Source organism: Lates calcarifer, linkage group LG5 (genome assembly GCF_001640805.2).
Source record: "Lates calcarifer isolate ASB-BC8 linkage group LG5, TLL_Latcal_v3, whole genome shotgun sequence".
In the NCBI taxonomy this organism is placed as follows: Eukaryota; Metazoa; Chordata; class Actinopteri; family Centropomidae; genus Lates; species Lates calcarifer.
The window spans coordinates 7,026,453-7,041,525 of record NC_066837.1 but is presented as its reverse complement, the minus strand read 5'-3'; the positions used below and the strand labels follow the sequence as shown (position 1 = coordinate 7,041,525).

The 15,073-nt window shown below is 38.3% G+C and overlaps 1 long non-coding RNA gene across 1 annotated transcript; it reads left to right on the top strand.

Annotated features, from left to right (window-relative positions):
• Positions 1-542: 542 nt before the first annotated feature.
• Positions 543-13,659, top strand: LOC108893061 (uncharacterized). The gene is made up of 3 exons (XR_001962603.2): positions 543-680; positions 7,792-7,913; positions 11,969-13,659. It is a non-coding gene; the product is annotated as an uncharacterized LOC108893061 (long non-coding RNA).
• Positions 13,660-15,073: the final 1,414 nt, after the last annotated feature.

Below are 15,073 nucleotides of genomic sequence, written 5' to 3'. Positions count from 1 at the left end.
TGCCGATTTGAAACATAAACATGTTGAATACAAGGAACATTTGTAGGAGATTGCAGTAGTGTGGTGTCTGTTTAATTTGTTAACTTTCTGCTAGATGCCAAGGGTATTGATGTTGCCGGCTAGCAGTATTGGCAACATCATTCATATTGGGAAAATTCTGGAACTGTTCTGGCGGATTTGCATGAAACTAACAAAGAGGAGGAAAAATAAAAGTGTTAACTGATTACTAATTACTAACTGATTGCTATAATGTTTGTTGGTATACAATACCATCCAGAGTCTCTGGAGTCTCTTATTCATAGGAGAGAGAACTGTCCAGGAGCTCGCACGTATACTGTAATTTGATGTGGCTATAGCTACGAGCTGAAACTCTGTCTGAAATAGCCAATGTTTAGCTGTGATAAAAGTTTGTGAGGTCAGCACATTATAGCTCATATCAGTTGGACAGCCCATGCCAAGCCACAAGTATTTTTAATTAGTCCCACATTTTTATCCACTATCGCCAGCTGTACCAAGTCAACCATGCGTCACATTCTGCAGTCCAACCTTTTGCACTGCAGATTAATGTTCACATCTGCTGCACTCAGAATAGAGGCCTGTTGTATTCTCATGCACGGACACATATACAACATTTCACTTAGATTTTCACTATGATGCTTTCTTAAAATCAATGTTAGCAGGTAAGTCTTTGCATTTACATTTAGTGTTTTGTTAGAGCATTGTTAAATTGGATATAGCTCATGTAAAGATTCTGTAGTTTTACATGAACATAATTATTAGTATAGAGGATTCTGAGAATAGTATTGTGCTCTTGTTAAGGGATTATTGTTGCATTTGGAAAACATAGATGAGGATGTTGATGTCGGTGTCATCTGTACCATCTGTGTGCGTTAAGTGTTCAACCCAGTATTAACACTGGAAACAAGAGAAAACCGATCTATCTTGATCTTTCAAAGTTGTCTTCAGGGTTGTCATCCATGTTGCCACGTTGTATCTTGTACGTGTATTCAACATGTGGAAATAGTAATCAGTTTATTGTGGCGTCATTAGCACATTGCTCATTAGAGTTGTTTACTGCCCAATAACAGCTGAGTCCAGTGACTGCACAATGACTTTCATATGATCAAACCCAACCCACTCTTGAAAGTATTAGTGGCTAGTTTTAAAGCTAACGAGACACAACATTGGAAGGCGTACTTTTTCCTGTTTTGGTGGGGGATACGGCAGCTGTTTACCAATGCTTCTGTTCTTGGAACAAAACCAGGCTAAAAGAGATCTGGACCAATCTCTCCACTTAAATCAAGGAAATGAAATTGATTGTTGATCTTTTCATCTAAGTCTGAATTAGTGTGCAAGCATGTTTCCCATAATGCTGAGAGTATTCTTTCATATTCATTTCAGAATTAACATAAGTGCAGAATAATTAAGTAACACTGTGGGAAGGAAACAGTTCATTATGGTGATGATAAAGGGTTACATTGTACAGCAGCCAAACAATGGTATCAATTAATAAGTGTAAAGTGAGACACTGTCATCCGGTTGCCATGCCATTAATTTTCCAATTTGTTGCCATAACATACACTACTTGCAGGGTTCATATGCTTAACACAGAGCTCTTAGATGACAGGGTAACTGATAGTGGAGTCAGTTAGACACAGCCTAGACACATTCCTGCTTACAGTCTGGCTCTTGTCAGACAGACCCTAAACGCGATAAACCCAAGAGTCTTAGCCCATCGCACTTTGCTTTCCCCTATCAGAAAGCCCATGAGTGCATGCTCAAAATGTCTGGGACATAATTATAACTCCATGTCTGTCAAACCAGCAAATACATCTGTTTTTGAAAAATAAAAATCGGTCATTAGATACTTGCACTGCACTGTGGTATTTTTTAAACATAGATATCTTTGTGTACATTCTGTATAAACTTCTAATTAGTGTGAAGTTGTTGTGTTGTAAGGCTCCTTGAAATATAAACTGCCACCGAAGCTGTGATCAGCACTTTCTAGTCTTTACTTTGTGTAGGCTGCATTTGAAAAACATCTGTGGGCAATTTGAAAGTGGCATGCTACTTGTAAATACAGCTGTGAGGATCAAGTGGCCAAAATGGAAGATAACAAACCTGAGTCAAGAGAGACTGATGGAGTTTCCTTGTTCAACTTCCAGATGTTGTTTGCTTCAAGTTTTTTACCTGATAAAGATCTGATATCAGATGGCAGTTTTAATGTATTTCACCATGTAACTGCATCCATCTGCTCGGTAAGTGCTGAGCCTGAGAGATTCACAAAGCTTTCTTTCTTCCTTAATTGCTGTCTAATAAATTTCTGTCGAGCGGTGCTCTCCTGTCCACCAATGCTCTGCATGCTTTCCCCCTAATCTGTTCCCAACTGTCTATCATATCCAGTTGCTATTTCAAAAGCACCAACCTCTTGCCTGCTCCCCACCCCCACCCTCCAGAACACTTTATCCCTGCACTTATTTCTCTTGATTGTGAACAATGTTTTTTTCTGTTTTGATGCAGGGCATTAGGCTTCTCAGAATGTGGAAATTCTGAAGAGGATGCTTTTCCTTTAAATGAATACTTTACTTTCCTAAAAGTTAATGAAAATGAATGCAAACTATTATAAATATTAGTTTAAGACGAGAAAAATGTTCATGTGGTCTCACTAAGAAAAATATTTATTTTTGCGATGCATTCTACACCTGTAGAGCCTAATGTAATTCAATTCAACAGCTCCCATAAATTCTACAAAGTCTATAAGGTTCAGTTTTTGTTGACAATGTTGGAAATGTCTAAATTCAATCATATGTTTATATGATTTATATATTTAAAACAGGAGGGACACCCCTGAATACAATGCAGTCTAGAATACCACCACTAACAAGGCGGAATAGTTGTATTGGATTGAATTAGACTGCACAGTTGTACATAATAAAAGGGCTGCTAGGTGTAGGATAGTATTTTTCAGAGGGTCCCAAAGTAATGAATCTTCAAAAGTCCTCTAAAATAACTTATGAGGCAGAACTGACATTGTTGTGGTTAACTGCCAGTAAGCTTTGGGTTGAAGATTTACCTTATGACAGCTACATTAGTCAATGTAATATGATAATGAGCAAAAAGTAACTGGCAAAACTAGTGCCACTGTAGTCCCGCCATACACAAGGGTAATTAAGCTTCTATTTTTGTGTTGTGATGCATTAATAACAATTCATTCAAACAAAGTCTGTTTTTAACACATGGACACATGGGTTGCACCTGTCAGACTAGCCAGACAATGCACACACACAGTTGAAGTTATAATGTATATTTGCAAGCTTATAGTGTGGCAAAGAAAGAAGTTATTGTTTCTGGGGGTTTTTTCTCCACACATAACAAAATCTACAAAGGAATGAGGCTGGCAATATTCTATATGTTTTAAGTTTTCAACAAATCCCATGAAAAGACCAAAACCAAAAATGATAGAACTAGTATTGACTGTATAGCCAAAACCTGATATACGGTAGCATATAATTACAGAACCTGGCTATTTTAAGAACTTATTTAGCCTTTGTATTGCACACTCTTAAAGATTTATATCTGCTGGAACCAATGGGCTTGAGTGCTTCAGACAGGACAGAGAAATCAGAAAGTACTGATAGACAAAGTAAAACATTGTTTGTTTTGGTCTTTTCATGGAATTTATTGAGAATAAGAATAATATACAGTAGAATATTGCCGGCCTTATCATTTAAGGTTGTCAAACTATAGCACAGATAACACATATTCATCATAGATGAATGAACAGACTGTGCTGTGATGACAATCAGTGTTTCAAAATGTTTATTGACATTTCATGTCATCACGTTGCCAAACAGCTGCACTGTTGCAAACTGTGGTTTCAGACTTTCATGCATGATACATTACCTTCTCTGGCTGTATTTTGTTTATCCTCTGTGTTGATTAACAGACCACAGGGATTTTGTGGCCTCGTCTGCCCCCTCATACTGTATGACCTTCTGAGTTTCAATTCTCCTCCAGTGCACTGCGCAGCAACTCCCCAGACCTTATCATTCTCTCTTGTGTGTATGAGTAAGAGACAGAGAGAGGGGGGTGTCAAAGGTTAGAGGGGAGAAGACTGACACCATCTGGCAGTGATTGTGTCTCTGATGAGAGGCTGAGATATCATGTGATGTGCCTTGAATGTGTATTTGTCTGTGTATCTACAGAACACCTTATAATTCTGATCATTTATAAATGTTTATGCTAAGAGAAATGACATTTCGTTGTAACCATTTACACACACTGACTTAACAAAGTGACAGTTACATTTTCTTAATACTCCAGTTTAATGAGTATGCACGAGGACAAAAAAACACTTCACACAAAATCCATAATGCTAACGACGCAGTGATACCTTCATGTGTTATAATTCATGGATAATCGCACTGATTAGCTGTGATGGCTGTGATTCATGGGATATGCATATTTAAGCACCCCTCAAATCAATTAGCCTCAAGCAGTAAACTGACCTTTGACTTTTGTAATGGGGCCCTTATTCAGCCCTGAGGGTCAAAGGATACTTAGAGGCCCACCTGTGTAGACAATTAAAACCAGGAAGCTTGTTTTCAAACTAAAACACTAAAAAGGTCATGTTAACGCACAGAAGCAGTTGATGGGCAAAACTAAGATATTTATTATATATTTATATGACTTGGTGATCCTCTACAATATGGCAGATGTTTTAATGTTTTAATTGTCTCCTCACTGACTGCCTCATAGGTTACTGAATCATTTATAATGCTCTGTGAAATAAGTGGTTATAATGCATAAATAAGAACTTTTACATTGTTCACATTTGAATGAAAGCCTAAGTGCCTGCAAAGCATTGGCTTTCACTAACTTTAAATATTTATTACTTACAAACTTAACTTAAAATCTGATGGCTTGTTCTAAAGGATTGTATAAAAGGCTAAAACAGCTGAAGAGACGATGGAATCCTTCCGTTAAATTTATACTCACAATCTGGCAACCCAAGATGTCTCCTCTTGATGCACTGCATCACCTTCTGACTGATTTCTGTCATTAAATATAATATATTATAAATCAAATCATAAGCATATCTATGCATAATTAATTGTATAATTATGAACCCACATATACATGTGCCCTTTTCCCATGCCATGGCACCGGACTTACTTGAGAGTTGGTTCCTGTGTTCTTGCCTTATCACTCATGTAGTCGGACTGTGTAATGTGTCTGAGTAATACTGACCCAGCCTTTCACGTTGATTGTGTTTCCTGTGTTTGATGATCAGAGCTGAGGAAATGGGCACTGCCAGGGCAGGGCCACCATGTGACTTACTGTACGTTTGAAGATATGGGTCATTAACTGCAGGGCCTGCTCTTTTATAAGGCTGTGGGTTTTTTGTTGGGTTCTCTGAAAGGCTTGTTGAGGTCACTGCATTGGTATAGGCTGATGACGTACAAGTGCTCACAGCTCTACCCCTTCTTATGTGAAATGTCATTCAATACTTTGAGAGAATATATGTACTATCTATTATATCTGAACAGGATTTCACCATATCTATTCTAAGGTAGGATTGTTTCATTGACTTAACGGCATTTAGGGGAAATTTTGGTGACGACACTGTGGCATGTTTATTTCTGTGAGACCTCCACCAAAGTAAATGCTAACATGCTATGATAGTCACCAATGGTCCAGTGTCATTTCAAACAATCTGACTTCAAAAAGCTTGAGTTGTTTTTTCAATTCCATCTATCACTAGTCACACAAGGATTACAGTCAGGCAGCCAGTGTGTCAACACTGATGATTTGCAAAGGGCACAAACTCTGTTCATGTCAAACTAGCTGAGAGCCAAAGTCAGGCCTGCTGAAAACTATGAGTGGACATCAGCATTATTAACATCATCATCATTTCCTGTGCTTGTTTACACTGAATGTTCCTCAGCAGACAGGGCTGCTGTGTGTGAAACTATGATTATCAGAAATGTTAAAGACCATTAACAATGTCAGTTAGTGGCTTAAATGTTATACGTGGCTGTGCCAGGAAATCTGGATTGAAATAGATCCATTTACTCTTTATTTAGTTCACAGAGTTCCAACGTTAGTTTCTTGAGAAACAATATTAAAAACATTGCTGGGGAAAAATACTTTTGGTTTTACTTGTGTATATCTGGGGGAAAAAAAAGAAAAAAAAGACTTCAAAAGCCTGTAACAAAGAACTAATTATAACACCAGGAGTTCTTGGACAAGGAAGACACATAATAACTGCCCCTCTGAAGTAATTGCTGTCCATAAGTCTGGTTTACAATTGAGGTCATACTTCTCAAAGAAACTCTTAACCTCATAAATCTCTCATGTTACATAGTCTCATTGAAGACAATTCGATTATATCTATTCCTGTTGAACTAACAGCATTAAAAGAATCCATACACTGACTCCAGTCTTTCATATTGAACAAACAACACAGACATCATAAACAACAAGAAGCCAAGGTGGATCAATACTTTGGAAGTCACCTCACCACACCTTTACTGCCATATAAAACATGATGTCATATATTTATTTATTGGTGAAACCGGGTGAAACATGTTAAGGTGCACTGAGGCCATGAGGTAGAGATCAATGGAGCAGCATGAGAGGCTTCCTGTGGTTAGGGACCCTCAGAGGAGAGTGGGTTACATGTTTAGAAGTCTTGGATCACAGTACAGCCTACAGCCATACCTCCACCTCCATCTGGTGTCGTAGCCACAGCAGCCAGGCTAATGACCCAAGCCTGCTGGCTCTCGACTCAAATGGGCTAGTCATCAATATGTCTAACCTGAGGAGGGAGCTGAAGCTACACCATAGCAGGAGGTCCACTGTTCTAAGTCCATTTTCAATTTGAGGTCCTCTAATACTGTTGTAGGTCTTGCATTTTTGTCATAAGTGTGGGTTATTTAATATACATTTCTATATTTAAATGCAAATGACTTTTCTTGACACACTGTTCATTTAAGTTAAGCATGCTGCCTTACATTGTGTTTGACTTGATTGATTTTAAGATTCTATCTATAACTGTGACACTTTTACAGGATCAGACACAATTACATTTCATAATTTACTTGTCCTGTATTGTTCCCATGTAGCATTTAATGCTCATCAAGATAGTTAATGGAAGAATTTAAAACTACAAACTTATAAGAGATGAACTTAGAAATTACTTAAGCCAATAGATGATTTCCATTTGAGGTCAATACAATCAAAGATGGCATATGTCTTTTTTCCTTGCTCACAGACTGTTTAGCAGCACTGCACTTTATTCTGCCACTAGTGGCTGGAGGCCGTATTACAACATTACCGTTGAGGGAACAAAGACTTGCAGTACAGTATCAGTTGGGTATAGAATGATTGATAATCAGTCTTTTTGGATGAATGTGAAAAGAGTCTGTTTATCTCAGTTTTCCATAAACAGGAGCAACCTCCCTGCCCGACCCTCCACCCATTCCTCTTGTGATAAACACCAAGAATAAGAGGAAGACAAATTCAGGCAGCTCTCTTGTCTAAAACTCACTATGTCTTGTGAATACAACCATTGGGAGTTCCTTAATAAAACATAAACATAACAAACATGAGAAGACCTGAGATGACCTCTAGCATGTTGTGAATGCAAGGCCACCTACTGAGAGCCTCTTCAAAGACCTGGGTTGCTTGTGGTGTTAGGGTGCAGGGCAGAGATGAGTCTGTGCTCAACAATGTTTTCAGATGCCCAGAATCCAGATCTCCATCACTGTGCCTTTTTTTTCTCCAAAGGATCTAATTCCCAGAGAGAACACATGCAGTCTCATGAAACATGTCCAAGGAAAACAACCGCCCCTGTGACCTGCGGGGACTGTCAGTGTGGGCCCCTAAATCCTCAAGGGAGATCCCATGGGGTGAGCATGGGATGATTTAATTACACTAGGAAAACACTGTGTGTGTATGTGTGTATATATATATATGTGTGTGTGTGTGTGTGTATGTATAACCATGTTTTGCTTCTCTTACTTGGCTTAGCTGTCTTTGTAGACCATGGCATGAGGGACTGTTTGAACCACATGTTATTTCTTTCGTTCATCTATCTCCTAATTTCCAAGTAGTCCACTGGAATATATGAATGATGGGAACAGGAGAAGGTCTGGAGTGAATCTAGGAGGGAATGTAGAAGGAAACAAGTAGAAAGAATGTGCATGAGTGTGTTTTGGTGTATGTGGCAGTCCGCTAGTCTGTGTTTACAGGATGCATGTTTTGGACTTGGATGAAATCAGAGCTGGTTTTGGTTAAAATGTCGGCTCTTTACAAGTCTTGTGCTCCTTCTGTTTCTTCTCTTTATGACCATTTCTCTGCAAAGAAATTGTAAGTGGAAGTACTTCACTATGACAGAGAGAGGCAAATAGGTGTGCTGTCCAAAACACTGTTTATATTTGATATAAATTAGGTAAAATAGAAGAGGCTAATTTTTAGGCTGAATTACACACAGATACACAGCCAGACTATCTCATGAAAGATTTTATATCCTGTCAAACGAACAAAGAAATAAAACAAACAAACAAAAACCCCTACAAATTATAGTGATTGCAAATCAACAATATTAAGTCTACTTTATTGCCCTGGTTCAAATCACATGTTTTTCATCTAAGCAAGTCCTGGAATCAATAGCATATCAGCTATCCAACCATTTTCTACAAACACACTTATTACAAGTTATATTATACAGCTTAATTCACACTACTAATGAAGTCACCAACAATTCAACTCAGAGTGAATTTTTAAAAATATAAGACTCTCATAAGTAGAGTCCCAGAACTACACTTTGGTACAAATAATCCTTTTTATCAACATAACCTCTGTGTACAAAACAAAACAACAACTAAACAAAACAGCAAATGGGGAACAAGGGGCATCTATTAAAAAAAAAAGGAGGGCTACACACACACACACACACACACACACACACACACAAAGTCTTAGTCTTAAAAGCAAACAAAGTTAGACATGGTTTAAAGAATGTATATTGACCGGTCAGACAAAAAAACTGAGTGATTCCAGTGACTGTTATGATTTATTATACATATGGTGAGCCCCAGAGCTTATAAAAATGAAAACAGACTGCCACAGTATGACTGACATAGGTTGAAGAGTGCAGACACTGATAAACTAGCACTTTGTCCAAGAGATGTCAGCCAAGATCTATCACTAATCATCCACAGGCACACAAAGGTTCCACTATTTTACCCTAAAAGTTGAAAAAATGGCACTATTTAAAATAGCTAACTACTTTACCTTGAAATCAGGGTAAAATAGTTTTAGCAGAATTTTTCTCTGCATAAAATGTTTTGTTTTCTCACTTGTGTTAACAAAATCCTAATGCCTTTGTGATTGCTTCTGCGGTGCATAATTGCAAACATATGACAGCTTCAGTGGTACCTTCTACCCTGCATATGGTAGCACTTAATTGGTAAAAGCTTGAAGGCTGGAATAGTTCCTTGGCGTGTCGATGGCATGACTGAGTTTAGTCAAAGAGAAAAGGATTAAAGATAAAAGATCAAATGGCAAGAGAATGCTGGTCTGAATATACAACATTCTGCTTCCTGAGCGTCCTAAGCTGTATTTGCTTTCCAAGATTAATGCAGTGGCTATCACATAAACATCTCATGAAAATAACTGCTGCGAAATACTGGGGAGGAGTTTCTGTGGTGACCCTCTCTGGCATTGCAAATATTTTATTTGGTTTTAATGAGTTTATTTTGTTATTTAGAGATTTAACTTTGTCAAATGACAGCAAATATTTGCAGTATTGTTATGTCAAAGTTGGTGATTTAATAATCTTGATAAAGTAAACATGATTCAGCACAATGAAGCTGGTTATCTCTCTGTCTGTGAAGACAATTTTGCATCAGAAGAGTTAAAAGAAAGCTAAAAGAAAAAGCAGAAAAACCACAGCAGGGTAAACCGTGCCATCTGAAACAAATTTTCTGCCAATAAGCCTCCTTCGAGAAGAGGAAATACGCAGGGTCAAATCCTAGTGTGTATTGTGTAGCATCTGAACACTGTATGTGTTTGTGTTCCTCTCTGTAAACTGCACAGAAGCAACAATCCATTATCTGCCCTGTATACAATCTTGAAAATCTTTAAAAAAAGAAAAAAGAAAAAAGGAGAAAATTAAAGCGAGGTAACTGGGCCTGATTATATAATGGCACTGACTCCCTCCATATGTCCATGCATAGATAGAACTGCCTAAGGTATTTGTCATTTGAATCCCTCCTTTGATGCCCCTCATCAGAGAGGAACAGCTGATGTATATAATGGCACTATGGGGGAGACAGATATATCATCATTCAGCTGGAGCACATCCACCATTTGTCTGCCTGTTAAAGGACAAAAATGCGCAGAGTAAATTTAGAGTCATTTCTATCATCATGTTTAAATTAAAGTGATATGGCAGCTGTGTAAGGGTAATCCTTTCAGACCAACATAGTACTGTCCTGTAGGACCTTGAACTTATAGCAGCGGAGCCCCAGATATGCTGTGAGCTATTGGAAATGCCCTTGTGGTGTAGTGTGTTATTGGCAATAAACTACTGCAGCACAGACTTTAAGCAAAAAACATGCTTGGAGACCAGCTAGAGACATGCGTGAGAAATTTCTAACCTCTCTCAGGGTTCAGTGGGTTTTGGCTCTTTGCCTGGAATCGTCAAGCTCTGGATGACGTTTGGGGCCTTTTGATTTCAAAAGTATAAAAGGACAGTTTCTATAAACAGTAATAAAACTGATGATAAAATTAGAGTCATAGCGCTGTAACATTTAATACCATTTTTAATTTAGAGTTGTATAAATATCTAAACCAAAGGTTATTCTGAATTTGTTTTATAGGCCTGTAGTAGTGCACAAAAAAATAGCAAAGTTGAAAGAAATATCCGAAAACAGATTTTAAGTAGCAGAAGTGTTTCTTCATCTTTCCCGTCAAACTGATCTTGCAACCTCTTTAAGGGTGTCCTCAACCCCAACATTAGACATGTGAAGCTGAAGTTTTCCATTACTGCAAAATAACCTTCTTAGCTTTGGTGCTTTGAATAGCTTATAATTTACCTCACCTGGCAGAAAAAGTTCTTTATCTATTTTTGTTTATTATTTTGTTTGAGGGATTTTATTTTTGTGCCTTTGCCTAGAGGGATATGAAATATCTCACAGCTTCATAGTCCCAGTCCCAACAAGTAGTTTGTGGGTGCACAGAGGTTTTTCCAGCTTTTTCCTGCAATACTGTGTTTTTAGGATATGTCCACTAGATGTCATAGTTGCTTGGTTTTCAGGAATGTCCCGCAGTGGGGTTGTAAATCTTTACAGACTTTCCTGTGCTCAGAAAAAGCCTGATCAAGACAAACAGTTGTTTCCATAGACTTTTAGTAGTTTTTTTTATAATGGGCCTCCAAAATTAAAACATTTCCATTATTTATATATAACCATCCTGCATGTTTGTTAGCAGCTGCTGTCAATACTTTTCAGTCTGCACAAATGTACAAACTGTCACAAAGGCACACTATGAATGCTTTTAACTAATTCGTTACAGTGCTGATTATTTCACAGTTGCCTCTTGTGTTTTTTAAAAACATTTTAAGACATAAATGTAATAAATTGTTTTGAGTACTATCTTTTAAAAAATACTGTTAATATTTGACCTTAAACAGAAATTTAGAGGGTTGAAAATTAGTTGAAATTTCTACCAAATGAAAAACAGTCACTTGCATGCAAAAGTCTGTGCATTAATGCTGAAAAAAGTACCTTTAACATTTCGCTTTCCTTTTGCACAGTCAGAACAAAAGGAGGGTATCAGCCCCCACATGATATCACCCCCCCCAACCCTTACCCCCCACCACCACCACTGTCTTGCTTCTTCAATTTCTCCTCTCTCTAAATTTCTCTCACTGTGCATCTCTCCATCTTTCCAATTCAAGTCAGACAGATGCCTCTCCGGAACTTCAGAGCTGTGGAGTGGAAGTGATGAAAGCCACAAGCCGGGTCCCACTGCAAGACCCCAGCTCCTCGTCTGCCAGCGCAAACTCCCTCATTTAGAAGCACATCCTGGAACTGGGGCTGCTTTTTAATTAAAGCCTTGGTGGATTGGGCGAGACCCAGTAGAGGTTGCGAGGGAAACTTTAAAGTTGCACTTGACAGGTATATTTAAGTTCACCAAGTTTGACCAGATGGAACATGTATATTGTATAAGTCTTTGAATATGATGGTGTTGGGGTGGAAAGAAATATATCAAACAAGCAAAAAGAAAAAAAATCATGGAGGGGGGAAAAAGGAAAAAAGGAAGAGTGGAAGGGTGGGTGCTAGTTGAGGGATACAGACATGGGGAGCGTATAGGGAGCCCAGAGCAACTAGCATGGAGCAAGCAGAGCACAGCCTTCTGGGTGAATCTTAGATGTTGCGGCAAGGAGCATCTTAGGAATTAATTCACTAAGAGCAGCAGTCTTTATCTGGCGTCAGATAAAATAAGACATTTGGAAGACTTAATTGTTAATATTCATCAATATGTCTAATTATGCAGAGAAAAGTGAAAAATGTATTACGAGCTTCTTCGCAGATGAATGGATGCGTCCCTCAGAGAAGACACTTCTAACGTGTCTTTTTATGATTCATTAATCCATCTTCACTAATCAGCCGCATCACAACATCGGACAAACAAACACTGCTAAGTCAACTGATCAAAAAGATCCCAGCATGAAGTATTGAGCTGCACTCCCTTTGCGAAATCATCTTTGGGAGGCACAAACATTCAGTTGCTGTGCTATGGAGACAACCTTTTTACCCCCACCCCCTGCCATTTGTGAATGTTCTTCATCCAAAATGAAAAGTTTTCAAAGTGTCACAGTCTCTCAGCATGAACTATTTGTCTAACGGAAACTATAGCACTAGAGGAAAGTATGAAGTATGTGAACTGACTGCCTATAATACACAGAGTTTGAAATGTAATTTGTACATTTCTCACTGTGTGCAGTATTTGATTTTATACACTGACTGAGACTGATAATAAATGAGTACAAACAATCCACAGTGTGTTTTGTCCATTTTAGCCTTAAGAGTGTGGGGAGACCAAAGAGCTTTGTATTTGCTCCCTCTAGTGAATAATTTTGGAAATTACAAAACTGGACACTTGATCATAAAAGAAGATCATACACAGTCTTCAGTCACAGTCTTCTCCTCCATATATCAGCAACAACTAAAAAAAGCCAGATATACAATATTACACTATATTCTCTCAATATGAGAAACCATTTATAAGTTTCAAAAACCATTTAGCTGGAAAAAATCATAATTCCTCAGAGCCCAGTTGGTCAGCTTGACTATTTCCCAACACCCAGCAATTCTTACCCTTTGGCCATTACCCAGCACTTACACTTTGATTTCATCATCTTACTGGACTTATGTAATTGGGAAATTTCAAACTGTTGAGGAAGTACTTTTCACATCCAATATATCCTATTGACATGGAATTTCTGTAAACCTGAATCCTCCAATGAATCTTTTATTTTATATTTTGGTTTTAAATGTTATATTGTGTGTAATGCTGAGCAATATGGTGAGACTAATGCAGGGCAGTTATGATGCTAATCTACCTGTTCTAATAATAAAAAACTGAATGAACTTGAATGAGCATTATTAATTGCCTGTATCAAACACATATGTAGCCACCATAGGGTACATCTTTCCCATGGATGGTACTTCAGTGAGCAGTTACAATTTAAAAGCAGTGGGCAGTTCTCTTTTGCTTCTGTGAATTAATAATCAAAGAAAAAGGGAAGAAGGAGTGTGGTCTTCAAAAATCAATGGACCCATCAACAAGGCTGGGTGTTGTGTGTGCCTTCCCTCACCTGGGTGGCTGAGTGTGTGCATGTACTTAGGTGTGTGTGTGTGTGTGTGTGTGTGTGTGTGTATGCACGTGCACACGCATGCCCATGCCCATACACGCATGCAGCACATCCATAGCTGCAGAGCTTTTGCACAAAGCTGAGCGATCATTCCAGCAGTTGTACATCTAAATCAGTGGCAAACAGAGAGCAGAGTTAACTTGTGTGGAGACGGAGAACTCTTTTGGGTTTGCTCCTTCTAAACACCAGTTGTCTCCTCCAATCAGTGTGGTCATGCCTGCATTATTGATACCGCAGGGGCCTGAGGGGTCCGGGCTCAGATGGTGCACAGCCTCACATTGTTCTCCTGTGTGTCTGGAGAGAGTCTGGTTGTTGGGAGAGCTCAGAGGTAAGCTAGGACAAAACTAAAATTAGGCCTAAAGCTGAAAACCTGAGCCAATTTATTCTGGTTTAACTGAAAATAAATGGTAGCAAGGCCTCTCTTGGGAGGGCTGATGGTCAGGGATTGCACCAGCACCTTATATAGCTAACACAAGGGAATGGTAAAGAGGGAAGAGTGTGCTGTATGGACAACAAGACACATCAACAGAGGCAATGTTCAATGAAGGAGAATTATATTTTCATTGTGTGTGCATGACTTCACCACTTTTGGCACTAGATGTACCCTTAATGACACAAAGGAGTTGACACTTGCTCCAAATAGTCATATGTCAATAATGAACAGCTACATATTATACCGATTAGAAAATGAATCAACAAGCATTTTGCTAACTGTCTAATGAATAAACAAATTAATGAATTTTGGTTCCTCTGCTCAAATGTGAGGACTTTTTTCTTTCACTATTTGACCACTGCAGCAACTGTACACGAATTTGGTGCTGCATAAAGACCTGAGTTTAAAAAGTAAATGAACAGAACAAAAATATTCAATTCTTTCCAGGGCTTTCTAGCCTTTCACAGCTACAGTTTAATTGGAATGCATATCTGTGAAACACACTACCAATTAGATGTAGCTTAAGTGACTGTTTAATTTTGCATCTACTTCTTCATTCAGCCTGAAATAAATTGCCCAAAATTAAATAAGGTGTTACATTTCATGGGCCAGAGTGGAATTTTATTTAAGTGAGGGATCTTACATAAACAGCACTAAATTACAAACAAACAATTAAAAAAAAACAAAAAACA